Genomic DNA, 18,880 nt, shown 5'->3' on the forward strand with positions numbered 1-18,880 from the left:
CCACCGGGGTGTCCAGCACAACCGTCACCCAGTCTGGGGCCTTGTTAGAGGAGAGCATACGTGCCTCATGAAGGTGAATGAACCCAGGATGCCTTCCCCGTCTCAGCCCTGTACGGTCACTTGTTCTGATGAGGGAAACCGCCGCATATCCGGTTTGCATACAGTTTTGTGAAAGTGACACTACTGTACAATTCGTTTTGCAGCCGATTGTGCAATTGCACAATTGACTTTTTCGGCTGATGTCTTAATGCAAGGTGACTTACAACATTTACGATACAACTGGTTGCATTTCTTTTGGTTTCCCAATTGGAACACTGGCAGTCCAAGTGACTTGCTCAGGGTCACACAGTGGTGTCACTAGCGGGACTTGAAGCCACAGCCTCAGGGTTTGAAGGCCAAAGAATTAACCACTACACCACACTGCCTGCATAATGTTATGTTGTTTGAGAGATCACTAGCAGGCAAGTCCCAAACAGTTCCAAAACTGCCCACTAGTGGGAGAAGTCCTGCGCAAAAAAAAAAAAAAGAGGCACGTAGAACCTTCTACCGTAATAAAAGGATAAGTGTCTGTCTGTGTGTCCATCTGGTTGCTATGTCTCTGTCATTCCAACACATGGCACATCACAAACTTGTAACATATTTTACATATCCCATACCAAATGAGACATACAGTATGTATTGCATTTGTTATTCCAACAGGTGACGCCTCACAAACCATAGCAATGCTTATACAAATTCCAAATTACTTAAAACTTAGACATATGTATTGCATTTGTCATTCCAACAGATGGTGCATCACAAACTTTAATATTGCTTTTACATATCCCATACCAAATGTCATATATTGGAGACATACAGTATGTATTGCATTTGTTACTCCAACAGGTGACACATCACAAACCATAACAATGCTTATACAAATTCCTTACAAATTGGCTTAAAACGTATTGCATCTGTCATTCCAACAGATGGCGCATCACAAATTTTAGTACTGCTTTTACGTATCCCTTACGAAATGGAATAGAGACATACAGTATGTACTGCATTTGTTATTCCAACAGATGACGCATCAAAATCCATAACACCGCTTATACAAATCACATACCAGATGGGTTAAAACTTAGACATATGTATTGCATCTGTCATTCCAACAGATGGCGCATCATAAGCTTTAATGCTGCTTTTATGTATCCCATACCAAATGGCATATAGTAGAGACATACAGTATGCATTGCATTCATTATTCCAACAGATGACGCATCACAAACCATAACAATGCTTATTCAAATTCCTTACAAATTGGCTTAAAACTTATTGCATCTGTCATTCCAACAGATGGCGCATCACAAACTTTAGTACTGCTTTTACATATCCCTTACGAAATGGAATAGAGACATACAGTATGTATTGCATTTGTTATTCCAACAGATGACGCATGAAAATCCTTATACAAATCACATACCAGATGGGTTAAAACTAGACATATGTATTGCATCTGTCATTCCAACAGATTGCGCATCACAAACTTTAATACTGCTTTCACATAACCCATACCAGATGGCATAGAATAGAGACATAAACTATGTATTGCATTTGTAATTCCAACAGATCACGCATCACAAACTTTAATACTGCTTTTATATGCCATCTAATACCAAATGGCATATAGTAGAGACATACAGTATGTATTGCATTCATTATTCCAACAGATGACGCATCACAAACCATAACAATGCTTATTCAAATTCTTTTCAAATTGGCTTAAAACTTACGCCATCTGTTGGAATTACAGATGCAATATCACAAACTTTAATACTGCTTTCACATAACCCATACCAAATGGCATAGAATAGAGACATAAACTATGTATTGTGATGCACCGTCTGTTGGAATTACAAATGCAATACATGGTTTATGTCTCTATGCCATTTGATATGGGTTATGTGAAAGCAGTATTGAAGTTTGTGATGCACCGTCTGTTGGAATTACAAATGCAAACTTTAATACTGCTTTCACATAACCCATACCAAATGGCATAGAGACATAAACTATGTATTGTATTTGTAATTCCAACAGATGGTGCATCACAAACTAACACTTTTTTTTTCTTTTTTCAAAATGCCATACCAAATGGCATACGGTGGGGCAGTGCAAATGTTAATACTGAGGTCAACGTTGATTACTTAAGATTTCAAACTGTCTCAGACAGGTATCGCAGCTAGTTATAAAATCAAAGATTTATTCTAAATACAAAATGCTCTGAAATAACATGAAGCTCCATAGAGTGCAAAAAGAGGAATACCTCAAAAGTCAAAGGCAATGCAAGGCCAACAAAACTCCCAGGATGAAATCCAAGGTGAAGTCAAGACACACAGCACACGTCCAAAATCCAGAGACTCACAAAAGCCACACGAGAAAATAATCCCAAGGTCCAAGAGTTCACCACATCACGAGCGCATTCAGAGGACCCGCCGGGAACTGTGGGAAACCTCTGCCTTTATTGAGCTGAGGGGGCAGTCCCTGGATGTGATGGACAGGTGGCCCCGCCTCTTGGGGATCCACCCACAAAACACATGGAACATAACAAGAGAAGTAAAGATGCACAGAAACTACATAAAAAAACAATAACAGAAATTAAAGAATCCAAATTGAATAAAACAAACTTTAAATGAGAATTTAAACCCCCTAACACTTAAAGCCTCGTTCACACTTTTGTGTTTACCGGTGTTCTGTTCTGTAGCTACGTAATAATAATAATACATTTTACTTATATAGCGCCTTTCCCATACATAACATTTGCAATCCTGATCTGTCGCCTCCCATCAGAATTCTATTGATAGCCCTTTGTTCACATCACCATGGAGGGGGCAGTGCAAGTCACATGCTGCATGTTTGCCATGTGAAATTACTGGGTTTTCTTCACAGATACTATCACTACACAGGAAGCCAACAAGCCCATTATCCTGAGACCACCCTCCCCCCCCACTTCTGTTTCATGAGGGTGCCCACCATCCAAGTGGCGTGGAGCTTTGAGATTCTTTTCTGCTTCTGATGCATCAATAGGATTGCAATCACAGAGACTGTCGTCATACTGGGCAGTGTGGGGATTGGACTACCAGAACACATCTGGTGACTGCATGTGGCAGGAAATGAGTCCGGTGGGCTCTTTAAAAGTGCAACGCTGTGACTGTGTGCATCCCCTCTGGTGATGGTTTACCCATAAAACACAGGTCAGGTCAAGTTGGGGAGCAGGCACTGGTGCAGTGCGTTGTCACACCCACCACACGACCAAACAGCTTGGGGTCCCAGTTGGCACAGGAAGACACACGGTCCAGTCCCACTCATCTATCTGACGCAGTCAGGTGTTACTTGGGCGTCCCCTTGGCCTGACAACCCCTCACAGTGCAGATCATGTGGCTCATTTGGGACACTCACAGCATATGACATGTAGAAGTCGGGGGCTCGGACTCCACCCCACTGTATGATAAGTAGATCTCAGATGGTTTTGACCCCACCCACCAGGAAGCTGTGCTCCACCCCCTGGCCTAAAATATATCAATGCTACAAAGTCCCGCCCCACTGTATAAAGAAAGAAAAAAAAAAAGGGGCCATGGTTGACTCCGCCTCAACCCCAACACTGCCCAATAAAAACACTCATGGAGGCTTAGCCCCGCCCAGTTTGAGTAAACACTTCCATTCAGGGAAAGCAAAGCCATCCTGACGTCCTGTCCTGTCCTGTCCTGTCCTGGTGGTCCCCCTCACATCGCTGGCCTATTTTGAGCTCTTTGACGGTGCCACGTGTGGGTGGTTGTTGTTTAATTTCTTGTTCTGTTCTTCACCGATAGAACACCCTGACGCAGACCTTTCACTCTGGAAGGACTCCAGCTCTCCTTTGGAGGAGGCAGGCAGCCAGCAGATGAAAGAAGGCTTTCCCAGGTTGCCCTCCCCAGAGGCCTTGAAAGTGCCCCCTAGTGGCAGTTTGGTGCAGGTTGTTAAAGGCTTTGGACTTGAAACCCTTGAGGTTGTGGGTTCAAATCCTACAACTGACACCCGTGTGTCAAACCAGCAGCACCCAAGGACCCTCTGAAGAGACAGGTGTGAAGAAGTCTCAGGTCACTGGATAGCGTCCATGTCTCAAAATCAGGGGGCAACAGGACTCTTAAGACCTGGGCCTTCATCCTTTTACAGAGATATCAGGAGCGCCACACACCCCTTTAAAGTGACCTCATGATCCCCCAACTCCATCTGAATCTGGAAATTCCTCAAAAAAGCATAAACAGTGGCGAGGTGACTTTGGGAAATGCCACACGGCCAAACACGAGCCACAATGAGACAAAAAGGGCGCCCTCTAGGGGCAAAGCCGTAATCCAGCGAGGCGGTGTATCACGATTTACATTACACGACTTTTCCCAGTGGTTTGCACTCCGCCTACATTATCTTAGCAAGACGAATGGCAGCCAGTGGTCCCGTGAAGCGTAGTCGGCAGTGCCGTCCCCATATTGTGACATCACCAGTGACTCACTGCCACTAGTCCGCCACTCGCCCCTCTCACGGGTCTGGTTTGTGTGGCTGTGTGTGTGAGAACCAGATGTACAATGCATAGAATGCGGCAATAAGGAACATGGTGGGGGGGCTTCGGACCTCACAAACAGAATAGAAGCTCGCCTGTCTGATGTGACGTGTTTTATGTCACCACGACGGAATGGAAACACAAAATGAAATGAATAACATAATAAAGGTGTCAAGGATATTAACCCTTCGTCCAGCACCTGCTCCGTCAGGCGGCATGCTGTTGGCTGCCAGATAAAGGGACGTGCGCAACTGTGCTGAAAAGTCGGCGCGAAGTTGCCCATCGATTTTCAGTCCAACTTCGAGATCAGCAACTGCAGTCGGCAAATATGACATTCCCTACGACGAGAAGCCATGTAATGCGACATGAGCTTTTATGCAGTCTCCGATCAGTGCATGCTAATCAGGTGTCCCCTTCTATACAGTAATCCCTCGCTACTTTGCAGTTCACTTTTCGCGGTTTCACGACTTCGCGGATTTTCTATGTAAGCATATCTAAATATATAACGCGGATTTTTCGCTGCTTCGCGGGTTTCTGCGTACAATGGGTCTTTTTACTTCTGGTACTTGCTTCCTCAGTTAGTCTGCCCAGTTGATTTCATACAAGAGATGCTATTGGCGGATGGCTGAGAAGCTACCCAATCAGAGCACGCAGTTAAGTTCCTGTGTGCTGCTGATTGGCTCAGCGACGGAGTGCTGCATTAACCAGGAAGTCTCATCTCACTCATTCAGCATTAACGTGCTCTTGCTACTGCATTCAGGGGATTATCACCTTCATCGTCATCATTTTTACTGCGCAGCATATTCATCACCATCATCACGTCATATATAGCTACGTGTACTTCGCTGTACAGTAAGTGTAAACTTATCTACCGATTTCATATTGCTTAGCAGTTGTCCCTGTTATTAATAGAGTAAAGGGTGGGTTGTAAACAATACAGGGAGGGTTTAAAAACATCCAAATACACGTTAATTAAATAAATATGGTGTCCCTACTTCGCGGAAATTCAGTTATCGCGGTCGGCCTTGGAACCTATCTCCCACGATAAGTGAGGGATTACTGTAGTCCCAGTGCACTGCTGCTTGATGGGAATTGTAGTCCTCTCATCGGCACTTGCAGGTTTGCGGATGACATGAACATGCAGTAGGGAGTTTTGTCACAGACTCCCATCTTTACACACCCCCATACACCACAAGCCATCTAAAGTTTGCAGATGTGCACTGTGGTAACTGGCGGGGGCCAGCCGTGGACCCCAACCCCCCCGACATCTGGAATACGACGGCATTAGGACACAGTGTCTCACTTGGCCTGAGATAAAGGAGGCGCCTTGGCTGAAATGATAGTGGCTGCAAGCAGAGCACCTCCTCCTGGTGACACACAGGCCACGCCCACATTACTTGTGTGGCTCCGCCTCTACAAGGGGAGGGACGACGCTGAACGCCTTACTCCATGGGTCAGCGGTGTGAGAGTCACTGCCACTTCGATTTTGGTTCAGGTAAAAGGAGCCCCCCCGGCCAAATGTCCCCCCCCCAATTCTATTTGTAATTTTATTTCTTTAACAAACCATTTGTAATGTCGGCTTGGTTTTGTTCTTATTGATTGTAAAAAGTTGTTCAGTGGTGCCATATCTTCACAAAGAATCAATTTTTTTTAAAGATGATGAAATATTAATAAACATTTACCAGACTTGGCGTTTAGAGTCGAGTTCATGGGAAATGTGGCACTTGTTATTGTGCAGCCCACTTATTAGAATTAGAAAGAAAAAAAAAAAAGAGGTTGAGACCCCCTGGATTAATATGAGTGTTTGGGCAGTGGGAGGAAACCCACAGAATCCCACCCTGAAAACGGAACAAGTGATAGGGGGGGTGGCAGAACCATCATTATTTGAGTGGGGGGGGGGGGGTTGATCACTACTTCAGAAGGAAAGGCGCAAGGCCATTTAATGTCCTGGAGGACGAACAGATGCAAACTGAATCAAATGTTTTCTGCCTAAAAGATACAAGGCGCTATATAAAGGAAAGACGGACTTGGTTCTCGTCTGTGAAGCTGAAGGCCGACTCGAGAGAAAGCGCAGACATCTCTGATAAAGGAGCTCAGGCGCCGCAGCTCTGCTGGAAAAGACAGACGGTGGGTTGGAGTGAGAGAGAGAAATGCGCACGAGACCCTCCGACAGCCTGGAAAATGAGGTCAGCGCTGGAAGACGAGGCGGAAGGGGAGGGGGGGGGGGGTAATGGGGGGATTCCTCCTCCATAAGCCGCGAAAACAGCCGGCGGAAACCAGCATGGCACGCCGAGGGGGCGGATGAAAGATAAAGAGAAGCAGGTGTGAGAAAGATGGAGAGCCTGACGTGCTGGCCGGCCACTAGGTGGCACTATGCCTGTAGTGACAAAGCCTAAGGAAGATGACAACGCTTGAATGGGCTTTACCCGGCAAGGCGCTATATACAACCGGGACGTGATGCTGACCACCGTGAGATAGCCGACAAGAGTGACTCCTAGAATGTCACCAGAAGTGGCTTTTCTTCGTTTTTTTTTTTTTAAGGACATCCAACATTTGGAAAGGCTGTCACCTGGCAAGGCACAAGATTATGATGTAGGCATGAATGTTCAGCTCAAGTGAAATGGCGTCACTCCACCAGGCACTTTATAAGACAGAGTCACAAAAACCAACGAGTTTCAGGAATGTCACGTAGAAGGTCACCTGCAAGTGACACCACCCGTTCAGTTGGAATACACAACACTAAGAAAAGGGCTTCACCCTACAAGGTGCTATACACAAAAGAGGCAGGAGGCCGCTATCCAGCACAAGGTGGGCATGCTCAGATCATTGCCAATGGCAGTCGCCCTGCAAAGTCACCACGAGTGACAACCCCTCCATTCTTCAGGACATTTGTAAGGTGCCATATAGGACCGGGGCAGGATAAAGCTGAGGTCATCGACAGTGGCAGCCTTTCAGGGGTGCCCCCCCTAGAAAGTCAGCACGAGTGCAACCCCTCCACCACCACCCCCTTCTTAGAAATATAAAACACTTGAAAGTCGCTATATATAAGCAGAGGCAGGGGGCCACTGTCTGGCACAAAGTGGACATGCTTAAACAATAAGTAGTGACAAACGTCCTGGAGTGAGCCCCCTAGGAAGTCACCACAAGTGACACCCCCCCCCCTTCATAGTAATATGCCATATTTGAAAGGGCTTCATCCTGCAAGGCACTATATAAGACAGGGCCAGGGGGACACTGTCCGGCACAAGATGGACATGCTTAGATAATTGAGATAAAACTGTTCCTTTCAGAAATGCCCACCCAATCAACCGACCCCCCCCCATCCCCAGAAAGACATTCAACACTTTAAAGGGCTTATCCAGACAAGGCGCTATATAAGGAAGAGCTAACAAGGACTTACTGAACTAAACAACAACCCCAAGGAGGTGTCCATTCAGTCTCCCTCAAGCCCACAAATGACCTGACCTCCACCCCCCCCCCCCCCCCCCCCCCCCCGCTCACTCTATAAGGCGCCATTTCCAGAGACCACCACTCCAAAGCAGCTCCTCACATGCCCGTGACCCCCCCCGCCTCACAGACATGCCTCGTCGAGGTGACCCTCCTTTGAACCCGCTGACATGTGACGCCCTTTCCCTGCGTCCACACCACCACCTGTCCTGAGGTATCAGGCGCCCATCCCGGTGGTCCGTGGAGTCAACTCCAGACACGCAGAAATACCCCACAAACTGAGACAGCGGCCATAAATAAACCACAGGAGCCGACGGCTAAAAATGCAAAACGGGAGAGTCGAGACAAGTGTGGGAGTGGGACGTGTGGACCACCAGAGTCTCGCAGCACCCTCAGTCAGCCAGCCATCACAGCAACCATCTTTACAAAGGATTTAGAAGATTTCAAAATACCTGCACATGACTGTGTTTTATATAGCGCCTTTCAGGTGTCACTGCTACACCAAAAAACAAGAAACCCATGCGCTGGAGTCATTTCCAGTTGTCATTGTCAGCTCTGGCAGGTGACTTAACTCTCCTTTGGTCACACAGAGAGGCAGCTGTGACAACTGGCCTTTGTGGTTTTCTATAGCGCCTTTCTGGAGTCAACACCGGCCATTAGCGCTTTACATCGACACGGTTTGATTTTTATGACTCGCCCAGGGTGACTCGTGTCACCTCATGATGCTATATACAGTATAGTGCCCTTCTATCGCGAATACTATACCAAAAATACTCAACCCTAGGCTTTATGTTATATAGCGCCTTTCAACAGTTAACACTATGCCAAGAAATGTTACGCATAAAGCTTTATTTTATATAGCACCTTTAACACACTGCAAGGACATTTAAGACAGGCTTTATTGTATATATAGCACCTTTCTAAAGTTAACACTATGGAAAAATATTAAAGATACGGCTTTATTTTATATAGCGCCTTTCTATGGTTAACACACTGCACAAATATTAAACCCAAGACATTGTTATATAGCGCCTTTTTACACCTAACACTCAATGTAGTAGATTAAACCGGTGCACTGCTGTCATTTCCAGATTTGATTGTGAGCTCAGGCCAGTGTATCGACTCCCTCAGGGTCACAGCCACCTCATGTTGTCTTATGGCGCCTTTCCGCGGTGACATTTTACTCTTACACCTTACCCCAATCCCATCTTCAGGCCATATGCCCCCTAGAAAGTGCTAAAACAGTAAGTGTGCCTCAGAAGGCTTTAACCTGGACATATCCTAAGCAGAGACCCCCCCAGCATACAACAGCATCCCCCAGGAGGCTCTGTCCCTATGCTTCTATTCAATAAATGCACCCCATGAGGCTGTAAAAGCAGGCCATTAAAGGGTCTGTCCCAATACCCCACCAAACAATAGGTGCCCCTCCTACCCTCAACCGCAAGATAAGCAGACCCTAGGAAGCCTAAAATTAAAACATAAAACACTCACAGCATATGACATGTAGAAGTCGGGGGGCTCTGACTCCACCCCACTGTATGATAAGTAGATCTCAGATGGCTTTGACCCCACCCATCAGGAAGCTGTGCCCCACCCCCTGGCCTAAAATATATCAATGCTACAAAGTCCCGCCCCACTGCATAAAAAAAAAAAAAAAAAAAAATGGGGCCATGGTTGACTCCGCCTCAACCCCAACACTGCCCAATAAAAACACTTGTGGAGGCTTAGCCCCGCCCAGTTTGAGTAAACACTTCCATTCAGGGAAAGCAAAGCCATCCTGATGTCCTGTCCTGTCCTGGTGGTCCCCCTCACATCGCTGGCCTATTTTGAGCTCTTTGACGGTGCCACGTGTGGGTGGTTGTTGTTTAATTTCTTGTTCTGTTCTTCACCGATAGAACACCCTGACGCAGACCTTTCACTCTGGAAGGACTCCAGCTCTCCTTTGGAGGAGGCAGGCAGCCAGTAGATTAAAGAAGGCTTTCCCAGGTTGCCCTCCCCAGAGGCCTTGAAAGTGCCCCCTAGTGGCAGTTTGGTGCAGGTTGTTAAAGGCCTTGGACTTGGAACCCTTGAGGTTGTGGGTTCAAATCCTACAACTGACACCCGTGTCACCCTGAGCAAGTCACTTCAGCTGTTTGCATTCCTATTGGAAAAACAAAAGAAATGGAACCGATTGTACTGCATGCCAACTGGCGCAAGTCACCTTGGATAAATGTGGCAGCGGAAAAAAATCAATAGAAATGTACATGGAACTCAAAGGAGGACCATGAGAGTGCCACCTAGAGGCGGAGTGAAAAACTACAAAACAGTGGTAGCCAATATGGCAGTGTACTGTTATTTTATATAGCGCCTTTCACTGTGAATCTATTGGGCTTGTTTTAGCCCCAGCCACGCAGCCTCGTATCCCTGACCGACTCCACCAGCTGCTACCCCATTACGCTCTCCGGATTCTGCTCTGGTGGGACACAACTTCCGACTCTTTTGAAGTCATCCCTACACTTCATCTGTTCATGGAGGCCGGGGGGCCGAGGGGGTTATGGGGTGGCGGTTTGGGTCAATGGCCTTCCTCTGAGCTCCAATTACGACACCCGTTTTACGTTTCACAAAGAACAAATTAATTTCCGACTGAATTCCACAAGTGTCCGGGGGTGGGGTGGGGGGGTGTTTAGCTGCCACTTCCAGAGAAATGCCAGCCCCCCCGGGCACGCAGTATCTCCTCACGAGGGTGGCAGTTGGTCAAAAGTTGGAGCGGCTAGTGACAGGGTTGACAGAATGGTTGTGGGGGGGTTTGGGGGGCACTGAGCTTAACATCGTGCCATAAAGGCGCTATAAATCAAAGCTGCATTCTCCGCATAGCAAAAGGAGATGCCAGGCTGTAATAGACATTTGAAATTTACTACCCAGTAGCTGAAGAGCCGCCTGGTGACTCCAGTGACCTTCACTGGCCGTCTGTGACTTGCATGTCCTCCCTGGTGGCCTCCCAAATCTCATAGGCATGTTTGTGACAGTGAGAGTGTGCCCAGTTCAGAGTTGTTTCCTAAATTCCACCTAAGCCTGTGCCAGTCCCCCATAATCTGAATTGGGATAAGCAACTTCAGAAAATGGACAGAAACCCAGCAAGTCCTAGAACCTTCTGGAAGGGGGGAACCTGAGCGACCCATTCCTCTCCGATGATTTTTATAGCAGCTTAACCACCCGTCCTTCAATGCCACCTTGTCTTTGACCACCAGTGATGGTGTCAGGATTACAAAGATAAACTGGCTACTACAACTGCCACGCATTGTTACCCACAGGGATCAGCCACGTTGTGTTAGCGTGGTGGACGAGCAGACTGGCACCAGCACCCACACATGCACCTACCGCATTAAACTGGCTAAAACATGACATGAATGGTCCGTCCAACAGCTGCCCCCATCCAGACCAAGCCAGACCCCCACACATCTGACTCCATAGGCCTTCTTACTACACCATGAAGGCTCTAGGGTGCCATCTGCTGTGCCATTGGGTTTAATGGAGACAGAGGACAAGGTAGGTAAGCACTGGAAAGAGCCATCTAACTGCAACCCCACACTCCCAAGTGGTCCAGACCCAGCACTTCCAGGTGAAAGCTCTAGGGCGCCACCTGCTGGCCCACTGAATTTAATGGCGTCAAACAGGCAAGAAGACGAGGATGATGCCTGAGGACCAACCAGCATTAGGCGAGAAAAGGATCTGCTGGGGGGTTGGTTTTGGCCCAGATTACTGGGATGCTATGATATATATATATATATAGTGCCATACCAAGGTGGTCTCAGATGGATTTGAATTCAACAACCAAAACTTCTTCCTGGAGTTGTTGTCCTCTAAATGTGAAGGTGACTTCAGTGGCACACAGAATGAATGACTAAGTGTGCGGTGGGTGGGGGGGTGTAAGGTCAAGGCACTATATGTGCCTTTCATCACCTGCTCAAGATGTTAGCACAGTAGCCTCCTTTCCGGGGTCGGGTCCTGCCTTTTAGCCATGGCTGTCAGGGAAGGCTGTGGCTCCCCAAGATAATGAGATGGCTAGAAAATAAATGAATGGATGGATGGATGGCTTGCAGGCATATCAATGCCAATGTAGATGCCCTGGTCTAAATGTGGCATAGAGTGGCATTCTCAGTCTCATGTAAGCCTATTTCAGCATTGTTCATCTGCTCATTATATATTACATTATTATATTTTATTCTATTATCTAGTGCTTTTACAGTATATCACGCTGTCCAATATATAGTGCCTTTCATATCAGTCGGCCATATAGTGCCTTTCATGTCATTGAATGTATTGTGTAGTGCCGGGCTGGGCAGCGTTGGTTCTGGAGGAGCCGCCGGTTTTTGTTTCACCCCAGTTTCTTAATGAGAGATCAATGCTGACTGCTGATGAAGCGCTGAAGTGCTCAAGTGACATTTTGACACTTCATCTTGGTGGTCTCGCTTGTTAAAGGTCCCCGCCCTTCATTGCTTATTTCAGTCTTAAACAGCGTTTTTAAATGGCTCCTCATTAGCAATAAGAGCCAGCAGGTCTCTGTCAGACTGGTCCCCACTTACCATCTGTGTGGGTTCATCCTGCACGCACTTAAGAGAAAAACGGGACAGGCAGAGAATGACATGTTTTAGGCTTCAAAATACGAATATAAGAAGCTAACGTTGCGGACTAAGAAGCCATAAAATCAAATAAGGTCTGAGATTGGCAAGGATTGGGTTCTAACGAAGCAGTCGGGTCGGAACAGACACCTGCAGCCCTCCAGGAATGACGATGCCCACCCCTGGCACTATACAATGGGTGGGCACTATACCAGGGGTGGACCTATGATGCCAACACCTAGGTGGGCACAATACTGGGGTGGACCGATGATGCCCGCTCCTGGGTGGGCACTATACCAGGGGTGGACTGATGATGCCCACTCCTGGGTGGGCACTATACCAGGGGTGGACCTATGATGCCCACTCCTGGGTGGGCACTATACCAGGGTGGACTGACGATGCCCACTCCTGGGTGGGCACTATACCAGGGGTGGACCTATGATGCCATCTCCTAGGTGGGCACTATACCAGGGGTGGACTGATGATGCCCACCCCTGGTATGTATAGCGCCTTTCACACCCATCAGTTACAGATTGCCTCTCATGTCCAGCTGTATATGATGTTGTGCATTTTAAACCCATTTTTTTCCATCTAACATAGAGTGTCTTCTTTATTAAGGTGTGTGTTGTATAGCGCCTTTCATATCCAGCCATATATTCTGTTGTGCATTTTAAACCTAATTATTTACCTGCAGTGCCTTCACTATTAAGGTTACCTATTGTATAGCGCCTTTCATATCCAGCTCTCTCTTACATTGTGCATGTTAAACCTATTAATATATCTGTCATCTAGTGCCATGTCTCTTTCTCTCTCTCATATAGTGTCTTTCACGTCCGTCCCTCCTCTTGAAGAGCCCAGGTGACACTGGCAGGTGCTCAACACACTCGGACTCGCCAAGTCTCCTGCCCAATGGCATTTTGTGCCCGGAGAGTTTTCAGGTAACGCAGACAGACGTGTCGAGGTGTGGCAGCTCTTCCCACTCCTCATGGCACCACAGAGTGCTGACGTGTGGCATGTTGACTGGCACACATGAATGAGAATTCCACTGGATTTTGCACACGTGTTGGTAAGGACTCTACAGACCCCCTACGCCCACTCTATGTACAGTCGTACTGTATAGACACACCTGCTATAAGCAATGCCACATTTCTCTTTTTTTCTTTAATTTTTTTACTCTCATTCCCTTTTTTTATTTTTTTATTCTTTCATTCATTCATCCACATTTCCCCCAGGCCTCTTATTTTGCTGATCCATGCTGACGTCTCCACAGGATTTACTAACACACACACATTCAGTCCAGTGCCTAGCGGATGTTTACAGCCGAGTGTGTGTGTGTGTGTGTGTGTGTGTGTGTGTGTGTGTGTCTCCCATGTCAAGGTTGAGTTTCTGGTTGTAACAAACCAAACACATAGGAGAGCAGGGGTGGGCCCCCGGGCACAGGTCAGACCGGGCTGCCTTGGCAGTGCCAGAGCGGTGTGCTTGTAGACGGCCTACAGGTTGGTCAGGCCTTATCCACTGTGCCAGAGGGCAGCTTTCACCTTCATGTCACCGCTGCAGTTTTGGACTTCTTGGAGACCCCCGCCCCCCTGATGGCAGCCTAATAAGATCACACGCTACCATCTGTTTGTTTTGTTGCTCCTCTGCCCCACTTCTCTATAACAAATGCCCACCCTTTCTCATGGACCACACACAAACCATCAACCGGAACAGAACGTCAGTCCAAATGAAATTAAAGCGCATCTCGTCCATGATGTTGACAGAAGGGCAAATCAGAAATGCCAGTTGGATGTCAGCCCTGGACAAAAATTAATGCCAAGATACGCCTGGCACCAGCAACAAGGGGGGGAAACAAAAAGGACAGCACGCTGGCTACTGACCCAGGCACAGCATCCTAGGAGACCACTCCCTACCTGGTACTTAGCCAGGACCATCCAGTGAGGACTCGACCAGTCGTCATTTAACACATCAAAAAGGTTGTGGCCTGCTGGCACACGGGGGTCCGACATACGTACATCCATGGGGAGCTGCCACCTGATAGATAATGTAAAGACCTCACCGGAAAAAACAGGACAGCAAAAGAGCGGAGAGTCACAGAGTGACCGGTCAGTCACTCACACAGGTCTCAACACCGACATCCATTTTAGAGCCAGTTAGTTAGCCGAGGGGCCGCAGAAACAAATGGCAGAGCACAACAGATGGCAAAAACAAGCCTGGAAACGTCTGCAATATTAGACCACGCCATTGTAGATCTGTAGAACTGAAGAACTTCTGAATGTGTGCTGGTATACAGTTTAGACGGCATGGGCACGTGCAACATACATGAAGATACACCAGCCAATGCCAGCCATCCGTCCGTCCAGACATCATCCAACCCGCTACATCCTAAGTACAGGGTCACGGGGGTCAGCTGGAGCCAATCCCAGCCAACACCGGGCACAAGGCAGGAAACAAACCCTGGGCAGGGCGCCAGATGAGCCAATGCATATTTAATATGTAGAGTCCGTGGGGGGGTGTGGTGTGTCTGTAAAGATGTCAGCCCTCTGTGTATGTGTGTGTGCGTGAATATACAGTATATAGATATTTTATATATATATATATATATATATATATATATATATATATATATACACACACACACTCACATTTATATATATATAGAGAGAGAGAGAGATACATTTATGAAACCACACGTGTATGGATGCATTCATACTTACTCTAGCAGTCAGTATATCTGTGTGTATGAATGTATATACTGTAGAAAAATATATGTATATATATGTATGTATGTGTGTGTGTGTGTGTATAGATATGTGTGTGTGTATATATATATATATATATATATATATATATATGGGCATAAATGTAAATTATAGATAGATATGAAAGGCGCTATATAACACAGATATATAGATATGAAAGGCGCTATATAATATAGATAGATATTAAAGGTGCTAGGGGCGGAGTGGTGGCTCTGAGGCTAAGGATCTGCGCTGGTATCCCAAAGGTTGCCGGTTCGAATCCCCGTCACTGCCATAAAGGCCACTGCTCTGCTGGGCCCTTGAGCAAGGCCCTTAACCTGTAATTGCTCCAGGGGCGCTGTACAATGGCTGACCCTGTGCTCTGACCCCAAGGGGTATGCGAAAACTGCCAAATTCCTAATACAAGAAATTGTATAAGGCGAAATAAAGAACAAAAAAAATATATATGATAGATTTGTCTGCCTATCAGTCTGTCACCCTCTCTATGTATATACAGTATATATGTATGAACGTATACTGTATAAATCTAAACACAGCTATTTATCCATCCCATTCTCTTTATATATCTATAGCTCTATCTATAATTCTGTATCTACATATATGTGTATAAATCTACATTTACTAGTATCTCTCGCTCTTTCTGTATTTATATATATATATATACACACACAAACATTTGCAGAAATATAAGCAAACACACGGAATATTTCTGGGGCTGTGAGTGTGTATATGTATGTATATATACAGTTGGTGTACAATATTGTTCTCGTCTGTGCCAGCCTCTATACGTGTATACATACATGTGTGTGGTGTATTACGTGACTGGCTGTGTTTCCCTGGTACTTTCGTGCCCGCTCATCTCTCTGAGTCTGTCCACTTGGTAAAGGCGCTATATAAACACACACACACACTAAACTGACATTCCGTTGTGATTCAGCCTTGACGATCGCTCCGTTTCCGATTCCCTGCACTTGGCCTGCCGCCGTTTTAACAAAACGGCCAAATCCTTTTCAAGTCTCGTTTCATCTTTTTAACGTGTCATATTTTTTTTTCGTCCCTCCCCCTCTTTAGCTTTTCACCGGCGACCGACTAACGCGAGGCGGACGATTTCTTGAGCTGTATACTTACGCGCCCGCCGTCTCCCCAGTCGCCCGGTGTGGCCCCGCCGTGCTGTGTCGAGCCGGATGGAAGGCGAGCCTCCGTGGGCCCCGCGTGCTGCGCCCTGCTCCTCCGCTTAGCGGCTCGGTTACAATGCTGCCTCTGTCTCTCAATCCGGCCTTTGAAAGCGCGAGCCATTGCGATTTGCATCAAGGAAAACCAGTCTGGTGACAATAGCAGGGCTTTCTACTCCGCCTGTAATCTGACGCTCTTCTTTTTTCCAGCGGCCCCGCGCGCTTTGCAATGCAGTTCCTGGCCAGGAAAGGCAGCCGCGCTCGACTCGGGGCAAGGCACCGCTCTCCGATGACGTCAATGCCGGGCTCCATTGACGTAGGTGGAATCCCAAGGGCTGACGTCAGTGGGCTGGGAACCGGCTGCTCAAAAGGAACGTGAAAGTTGCCAAAAATAGCGCCGACAATAGCACGCCTTTGTGTGGATCTCGAGCGCGACAGGGGAAGTGTTAAGAATAGCTCGATCACATGCTTTTAATGGAAAAGGAAAGTAGATCGAGGGCGATAGGCCTGCCCGCTATTCACAACGAAACAATGGGGCACGCAGGCATTCTTCTGGCCCTGCGTGGGGCCCCGCAGATTGGCGCAGGTGACCGCGAGAAAATGTGCGCAGGATCGAGAGCCTCAGTCGCCCGCAGGTGACTGTCACCAAGGGCGGGGTACGTCCAGGTGCAAAGCTTTCACAAGCCCTGGGTGGCGCCCCTCAGAGCGGGACAATAAAGTTCATTTCAACTGGCGGGCACATTGTAAAAGTCACCCAGTACTGCGTGTACAGAAAACAGTAAGAAAACAAAGCATACAAAAGAGCAGGTGCCATTTAAATCAAATACAATACTTGTTGAAAATACATAAATAGTAACAGCATCTTCAATCTGGGTACGTGGGCAGAAGCCAATGCCAGTAGCATAGGGCACAAAATAATCCAGGAATGAATGCCCATCCATCACTGGGCCACACAACATAATATGCACGTCCTTTGAGACGCTGGAGTAGAACCCAAATGGACATGTGAGAAACACACACAGGCAATGAGCAGGTACGGGGCTCAAAATGAAAAGGAGAAGACGTCTAAGGAGGACTGTGCATCTCCAGTGATTCCAGCTTTGAGTTTTTTTTTTGGTTAAATCTCTACAAGCTTTGCACACCTGGATTTGGGCAGTTTATCCCGTTCTTCCTGGCAGCTCCCTTAGACTGAATGGGGAGCGTCTGTAAACTGCCATCTTCAGGTCTCTCCACAAATGTTCTCTGGGATTTACATTTAGCTGGGCCACCCAAGAGCACTCGGAGACTTGTCATAAAGCCACCCTAGCTGTATGATTCAGGGATTAGGGTCATTGTCATGTCACCCCAGCCTGAGGTGGCATGCAGTCTGGAGCAGGTGTTCTTCAGGGACCTCCTTGAAGCTGGCTGCTTTCATCCATCCCCCAATTCTGACTAGTTGTCTTGGTCTCATCACTTGACACTGCCACCACCAGGGGTGGCATTAGGCAAGTGATGAGCAGTGCCTAAGAAATGCCCGCTTGATGGAGTGCTGCTGAGAGGGTTGTCCTTCCAGCAGGTTCTCCCATCTCAGCAGAGGATTTCTGCAGCTCTGTTTGAGTGACCATTGGGTTTTGGTCACCTTGTCAGCCAAGGCCCTTCCTACCCAGTTACTTGGTTTGGCCGTAGAGCCAACTCAAGGAAGAGTCAAAACTGGTGGATCCAAACCTTGGAGTTTTGGAGCACTCAAAGCTTTACAAATGGTTTTGACCCTTTGCTGTAATCTGTGGACATCTGTAGAGAGTTCCTTGGATCTCATGGCTTGATTTTTAACCCACCATGCAGTGTGCGTTGTGGCACCTTCTATACACGGGTACCCGAGCTAGACCATAGCACAAACAGAGACCAGCTGCCCTTTTACTTCCAGAAGACCTTGCCTGATTTGCCAGCTGGCAAAAGTTAATGTGAGTAACTTCAAGAACTTCGTGCTATGGTTTAGCTAGGAGTGGAGCCCCAGATCAAGTGTCTTTTTATTTATTTAATAGTTTTGTTTAGCTTTTCAAATGTTTTCTGTCATTTTCTGTTATTAACTTGCTGTGCTCCCCAACCCTTTGGTTTGAAATCTAAGTAATCAACGTAGGCCTCAGTGTTAACATTTACAGTGCACCGTCTATTAGAATGCATTTTGTAGCTCATGTAGTAAAAACGTGCATTGCATTTGTCATTCCAACAGATGGCGCATCACAAACATTAGTAGACAACTTGTAGCACAACTACAAATGTTTGACATGCACCTTCTGGTACAATGGCAAATGCCATGCATGTGTCTCCGTCATATGCCATTTGGTATGGGTTTTG

At 47.0% G+C, this 18,880-nt stretch overlaps 1 protein-coding gene across 1 annotated transcript in view; it reads right to left on the minus strand.

The window, feature by feature from the left end:
* Positions 1 to 16,792, minus strand: part of nr4a1 (nuclear receptor subfamily 4, group A, member 1) — a 46,858-nt gene extending 30,066 nt beyond the window's left edge. Inside the window, exon 1 of the mRNA XM_028798643.2 lies at positions 16,503 to 16,792. The gene's annotated coding sequence lies outside the window, so the exon portion shown is untranslated. The remainder of the gene's footprint in view (positions 1 to 16,502) is intronic.
* Positions 16,793 to 18,880: the final 2,088 nt, after the last annotated feature.

Source organism: Erpetoichthys calabaricus, chromosome 3 (genome assembly GCF_900747795.2).
Source record: "Erpetoichthys calabaricus chromosome 3, fErpCal1.3, whole genome shotgun sequence".
NCBI classification, from domain to species: domain Eukaryota; kingdom Metazoa; phylum Chordata; class Cladistia; order Polypteriformes; family Polypteridae; genus Erpetoichthys; species Erpetoichthys calabaricus.